This window comes from Nematolebias whitei, chromosome 15 (assembly GCF_014905685.2).
Source record: "Nematolebias whitei isolate Nwh7 chromosome 15, NemWhi1, whole genome shotgun sequence".
NCBI classification, from domain to species: domain Eukaryota; kingdom Metazoa; phylum Chordata; class Actinopteri; order Cyprinodontiformes; family Rivulidae; genus Nematolebias; species Nematolebias whitei.
The window spans coordinates 36,567,212-36,574,022 of NC_056512.1; the positions used below are offsets into that span (position 1 = coordinate 36,567,212).

Below are 6,811 nucleotides of genomic sequence, written 5' to 3' on the forward strand. Positions count from 1 at the left end.
ATTTTGCAGTAATTTCATGTTTGTATTCATATGCATTTATTCATTATATTTATAATTTTAAACCATATTGATTGTAATTTAAAAAAAAAAAGTTTTTTTTTTTTTTTCCTGCCTAAGGACGAAATATATAAATTAGACATTGGCTAAATCTGACATAATGTATCTGCTATTTTTGGAGTGCATTATTGTGCACAGTCCTAAACAAATGAACCTAAGCTTATGTGAAACACATGTTTTGTTCTTGCTTCCCATGCGATTTTAAATGATCTTCATCTTCACATGTGGTTACACAGCTTTCCACATGATATCACATGACACACATGGTGGATTCATGTGGATTTTCTATAAGTGGAGAGCAAGGTTACTTTAAAAACCACAGCAAGATCCTTGATGGTTTAGATTTTCTTGCATCTGAACGCCACGTCATTGAACGCATCTTAACTACACCCAGGGCGAATCTCCCAAAAGTCGCTTTCTGATCTAATCGACCTCCAGTTTGTTTCATGTCCACGAAACAAGGCGGAGACAGAATCCTAACTATGAATTGATTTTCGAATGAGCATACGTTTACTTTTAAACACCTGCAAAACTCACAGAGGCGATGCTGTGCAGCGGGCGTGCTGTCTGGACTGATTTGAGTAATGAACAAGCATTCTTCGTCGGTGGACTCAAGGTCACACTGTCATCGCGGACTTAAGCAGTATCCTCTGGTCTTTATAAAGAACCAACTTACCATGAAAAGTGTATCTGGGCCGAGGTGAGACCGTATAGCCGCTGTATCTAATGGGTTTATTTAATTCAATTTATTACCTCTGCTGCTGCATCATTCGAGAAATGCTGGTCACTGTAAGATTGAGGTTTTATAAAAGAGAGAGAGATTAACCCCCTTTTTTTTTTTCCAAAAGGGCAGAATAAACTTGTTCATGCTGGATTTTTGTGCCTAGCTGGCCGGATGTATAAAGCTGCAGAACTAAATGAATGTAGGTCTGAAATGAAATTGGGCTTTCAAGCTTATTTTGGACGATCCTTCTAATCAGCGTCACACTGTTGCCATGCTCTCAGGGCTGGGAATCTGTAATAAATGAGGGCTTTGTCAACATGTCCACTGTTAGATGCTGGAAGGCAGCGTCTCTTGATTTTAGTGTTTCAGCTGAAAGCACTCCAGCATTTCTTTTCTTTTCTTTTTTTTTTTTACCCCGCACTCTGAGCAAATGTTTAGCATTCATTGCTATCTTTTTCATCTATTATTTATCTCTATGGATTGAGTATGGCATTCTGTTTTTGCTCTAAGCACATTACAAAATAATTAATTAATTCTTAACATTATCGTGTTGGCTACATGTCAGGTTGTATCTGACTCTTAACACTCTGCTTCCAATTAACATTTCTTAAATTTCAGATGTAATCTGCAGAATACAAATGAAGCGGTCCGAGCAGCTGCTAGCTGCGTTGTTCTAGCTCAGAGCAAACGGCTTTCTTTCAAGCTTGTTTTATAAGATGTCTCATTTTTAGAGGAATAAACATGCTTGTTACATATGCGAGTATACTTGAAGGCTCGGGGGCTTGGAAATTTATTGCACCATATTAATTAGTTATGCAAAGGAGCAGTGCTTGGAGAAGGAATTTCACACCTTGAGTTTATTATATGGTATAATTTTCCTTGTTTACACGTGCATATGTTTCTTTGTGTTCTCCATGTTCAGTAAAGTGAAAAAGTGTCAAATGCTAATTTTAAAATTTGGCACCACTTTACATTAAGTGTACGTAAAAAAAAAAAAAGGCTTTATTATTGCTTTATAATTTGGTTGTTCCTGAATTTGTAAATCCATTATAACGCATCAAAAATGCATTTATGAATCAGTTAAAGTGATAGCCCATTCAGTTTTAAAAGAGTTGTTTATAAGCTTGAAAAATAACGAAAAACTCTTTTGGCTAACAATTAGTCTCGCTCAGACAAACTTCTTTCTCCAAACTGTGCCTTAATACTGATGTCATGGCACCAATCAAGAAATAACTGAACTATCCCTTTAAAAAAACTTAGGCAGGCTCACTAGATGAAAGAACAAGGTGTTGTATTTTAATTAATTTAAGTAAACATGATTGTTTTACTGCCTTATTGTCAATTTGCTGGTTTTACACTTTATTCCTGCCTATGAATGTTTGCTGCTTTTATATTATTTCTTATGATTAGTTTGTTAGATGTTTACAGAATATTTATTTCATATAATAGTATTTAATGTGGGAGAACAATATTCTCGCTTTATCTTACTTTGTCAAAAGGAGCCACACTCGACAGCATTAGAAGATTTTTAACCGGTATTATATTCAGGTTACACAGATGTACAGGAAGTACCACGAGCTGTGTGAGCAGCTTCTTTTTATACGCTTATCAGTTCAGGCAAGCTCACAGACTTGGACGCGGCCTTTAAGCGACAGCTGTACGCTGCAGCCTCGTCCAGCTTTCTCTGCTAACCCAAACATATGGTTCATGGGCAGAGTTAACATACTCAGCCATAGCAGTTAAAAATGTCCATAAACTTTGACCAAAAATTCCCCATTATTTACTTCTTGAGCATTTTCCATATACAGCAGTCGCTCGCTACTTTGCGGTTCGACTTCTGCAGTCTCGCTTTATCGCAATTTGTGTACCATCCATAATACAAAAATATATATATATACAACACACGATTGTCGACTGTACGTTACTGTAGTTATGTGGTTGGGAAAAAGTTATTGACAAAAAAATAAATTGGACAGGTGCTGTCATTTTGTAGTTTTCTTTCAATAATTCTATACTGTATCACCAGTCCAAAAGAACTACATTACTCACAAGGCAACAGTGCTTCCAGCTATGCACTTTCTGCCAAAATGGAAGGAAAGTTTTGATCCGATTCGAACCTGACTAAAAAGTTCAGACCTTACTCATAGTGACTTTGGCGCTCAGTGAACCGATCAGAACTGGACCAGAACTACTTCCAGCCTCAATGGTCAATCTGAGTGCTGTTTGCCAGGGAGCCTCTCGAACGAGGAACGTTTCTTGGAGGTCCGGTGTCTTCTCTGGACCTCACCCGGACTTTTTTCATCACATTTTCCTGGATTATTTGAACTCGATCGGGACCATTGTGCGATTTTGTGCTGGATCTCTGAAGGTCCGGCTCTCTCTAAAAGCGTCTTGGTGCTCAACGGCTGCAGAGAGCTGATCAGAGCCCGACCAGAACCGGACCTAAGCTGATGAGTCCCCATATAAAATGTTTCAGTACTGTACAGCCAGGGCCAGATTAACACTTTGCTGAACCCTGAGCAACAATCTTCAAGGGCCCCATCATCACGACCCCAGAATCACCATAATCTGGCAAAATACAGAATAAATTATCATAATATACAGTAAATATACTTAAAATTCTAAGTATCAAGTGTATTTTTTTGTATAAAACTTCAAATGCTCATTGACACAAACCACCAAGACTGAATAAAGTTGAACACACTTTGAACATCACACGACATCATATATGTACTTGTTTAGTAACGTGTTGGCCACTGGTGTCAGAAGCATTTATAATGTGTGTGTGGGGGGGGGGGGGGGAACTTGGGGGGGGGGGGGGGTCTGGGGGTTCTCCCCCAGAAAATTTTGAATAAAGTAGATGCCATTTCCTGCATCCTGGTGTATATTAGTGGTTGTTTAACATCTAGTTTTACCTACATAAGTAAACACTTGGAACACCTTTGGATTCCCCTGGAGGAGCTGGTCCAAGTGTCTGGGGAGAGGGAAGTCTGGGCGTCCCTACTTAGGCTGCTACCCCCACGGATGGATGGAAGTAAACACTTGATTCAGTAACTATTTTAGAGCTAATGGCACAACAAGAAGTAACCTGACCAACAACTGTTTTAATCAATTAAAAATATTATATATTTAAAGGTGACGATTTGATGCCCACATTAAAATTAAATGTCTGTAACTTAGTTGACTTCAAATGCAACAAGATGATCAATGAATGTTTGCGACAAAAAATGTATTGATTATAACAAAGATTCCTTCAAGAAACCTCCCAGTATAAATCATAAAACCATAATGACTTATGCTCATTCTAAATTTGTCATATGGCCTAAATCTAAAGTGAAAGAAAATCATTTTAAAATAATAAATAAAATATATCCTGTAGTCATGTTTCTGCAAAGAAGATTTAAATTTGATGTTGATTTGTGTGTCTTCTGTAAATCAGAAGATGAATCCCTCGAGCAATTTTTATTTGAATGTCAATACAAAGTGTTTGGTCAAACAGAAACTGGATTAATCTCAAACTTAACATTCCTTCTTTTGATGCTGATGACATTTTACTTTATGTGGATAACTTAAGCTCAGATTTCTCTGATGCCACATTAACTCTAGGGGCGTTTACCTTCCAGACAAACTGATGTTGGCGATTGGTCAGTTACTGACACGCCTTCTGAGTTGATTGACAGGTCGCACCGAGGATCCGATTGAAAAAAAAACAAAAAAAACGAGAGCTGCAGCAGCCGTGCTGGGAGGATGGGGGGCGGCCCAAATGCAGCAGAAGTGCAGCGATCTGTGAAGCGCAGCGCTCCAAGTAAAGCAGGAGATAACCAGATATTCTGCTTGTGCCCTCACTGCCCTGGGCCCCTTAGAGATCATGGGCCCCTGGGCAGTTGCCCATATGGTTAATCCGGCCTTGTGTACAGTATATGGATATTGTTAAAATGAAGTTGGTTGAAGAGTTTAGTTCATTGCAAGAGTGTGGAAAGGGTTTCTAAAGCCTTAATATATGTACATACAAAAATAACTATAAAATCACTACTTCACGGAACTTAACTTACCTCGGCTGGGTTTGGAACTGAACCCCCGCAATAAACGAGGACCTACTGTATATACATTTTTAATGTACAAAAAATATTTTATTCTGAAACTTTTCAACAGTGTGGTATGCAAACATGTTCACACTAAAACAAATTCCTGTGAATAGTCATACACTGAACTGAATCCTCCGCACCGCAGAAAACTGCTCCCTCACCTGCCGGCTCGTCAATTGCAGGTAATTTTTTCTGCTGGAGTCTCGTTTGTGAACTGCCCCTTTATATTTTTAGGATGGATCTTCTGTCTTTTAAAAAAAAAAAAAAAAAAAAGTTTAGTTTGACATTTCAAGTATTAGTTTGAACAATGTTTTTCAAAATTTTATTTTTGTCACATTTCCCCTCACAGTCAGATGTCGGTAGACGTGCAGCAGCAAATTGTTCTGATGAATAATGAGACGGTGGGTTGCAGAGACCCTCTGACATCAGAGACACGGTGTCTCCTGCCCGGCGTAAGTGCTTTCCCACAGAGTGAGATAAGGCTCATTTTCTTCATGATTCCAAAGCTTTTTTGTTTCTTGAGACATTTTTTTCTCTTTTCTTTTCTCTTTAAAAGCTCAAATTTTGAAAAGTACAACAATGTCCTCCACATGTTCCGTCAATTTGTCAAGTTCTCATAGAAACTGTGCAATAAAGATTAACTCAGTTATCCAACCTTCCATTGTTTTAGCACAATACAATTATAAGAAAAGTACATCAATGGGGAAAAACATTAGAGAATGATAGTTCAAATAATATTTTGGCCATTGTGTGAACATACAGAAGCAACACCTCCAGCAGTATTTATTCTTCTTTAAGCCCGAGTTTTACACACTAAAGCTTTGTTTTCCTGTTTATAGGCTTTTCCACATATTTTTTATTCTTAGCATTATTTAAACTTAAAAAAAAAAAATAAAAAAATAAAAAATATATATATATATATGTGTGTATATATATTAAATATATATATATATGTATATGTATATATATATATTTTTTTTTTAATTATATATATATATAAATTTATTAATTATATATATTTTTTTTTTTTTTTTTTTGGTCAGGACATTGTGGATAAGACTTTTTATTTTTTGTAACTTGACATTTAACTTTATTTACATTTTTGCCTTTTTGAAATCTTTAAATTCAGTATACTTTCTTCATTTCATGCTGATAGCTACTACTTTGCTAGAGTTAGCCTTTAGCTACTGTTTTGACAGTTTTGTTCTTTAGCAGTTTTTGTTTAGTTTAGCTTATACACTACTGGTACTCTTTAATTTATTTATTTTTTATTTCTAATTTTCTGCTTCTTCAAAATATTGCAACAAAATTTTCATTCGTGTTTCAATTCATTTTCCATTAGATATTTTAAAATCTAACAATAAAATTCTAATATACACCCCCCCCCCCCCCCCCCCTTAAAAATAATCTTTATTGAGATTCCTGATTCAATCATTCAAGTTGCAACAAGTATCCTTGTATCTTTCGAAACGGATCAGTATTAGTTCAGATAATTCATTCTGGCTCTTGACTAAATGTTTTGATTAAAATGAAGAAGGACTGAAGAAGTACTAAACTCATCCAGAGGACTATGTATTTATAAATATAGCTATAACAAGTTTACAATGGTCTTACAGCTGTAAAAATCTAGGATATGCTTATCAGGGCTGCAGCGCCTCAGCCAGTAACTGTGCATGTGAGTCCCAGCTGTGCAATCTAAACTTTCTGATTTTTCTCCAGAAAATAAAGCCAAGTCTTTAACTGAAGCATCCTCTGCAGGGAAGAAAAACAGACTTCATGTTGCTTCTTTAGGATATGGTTTCCAACAACGTGTATATGGTATTTAAATTCAGATCTTAGTCAAAACCAGGACATGGACAGTGGCCCCTCGTTTATCGTCAGGGAACCGTACCCTGAAGCCCAACTATAAGTGAAAATCTGCAAAGTAGGAAGTAGTGGTCTATTT

General features: G+C 36.7%; 2 protein-coding genes across 2 annotated transcripts in view; both read left to right on the top strand.

Annotated features, from left to right (window-relative positions):
* Positions 1-6,811, top strand: part of LOC119421774 (inactive rhomboid protein 1) — a 952,927-nt gene that overhangs the window by 552,919 nt on the left and 393,197 nt on the right. The window lies entirely within an intron of this gene.
* The window catches only part of hs3st4 (heparan sulfate (glucosamine) 3-O-sulfotransferase 4), a 131,356-nt gene that overhangs the window by 21,934 nt on the left and 102,611 nt on the right, over positions 1-6,811 (top strand). The gene's annotated exons all lie outside the window — the stretch shown is intronic.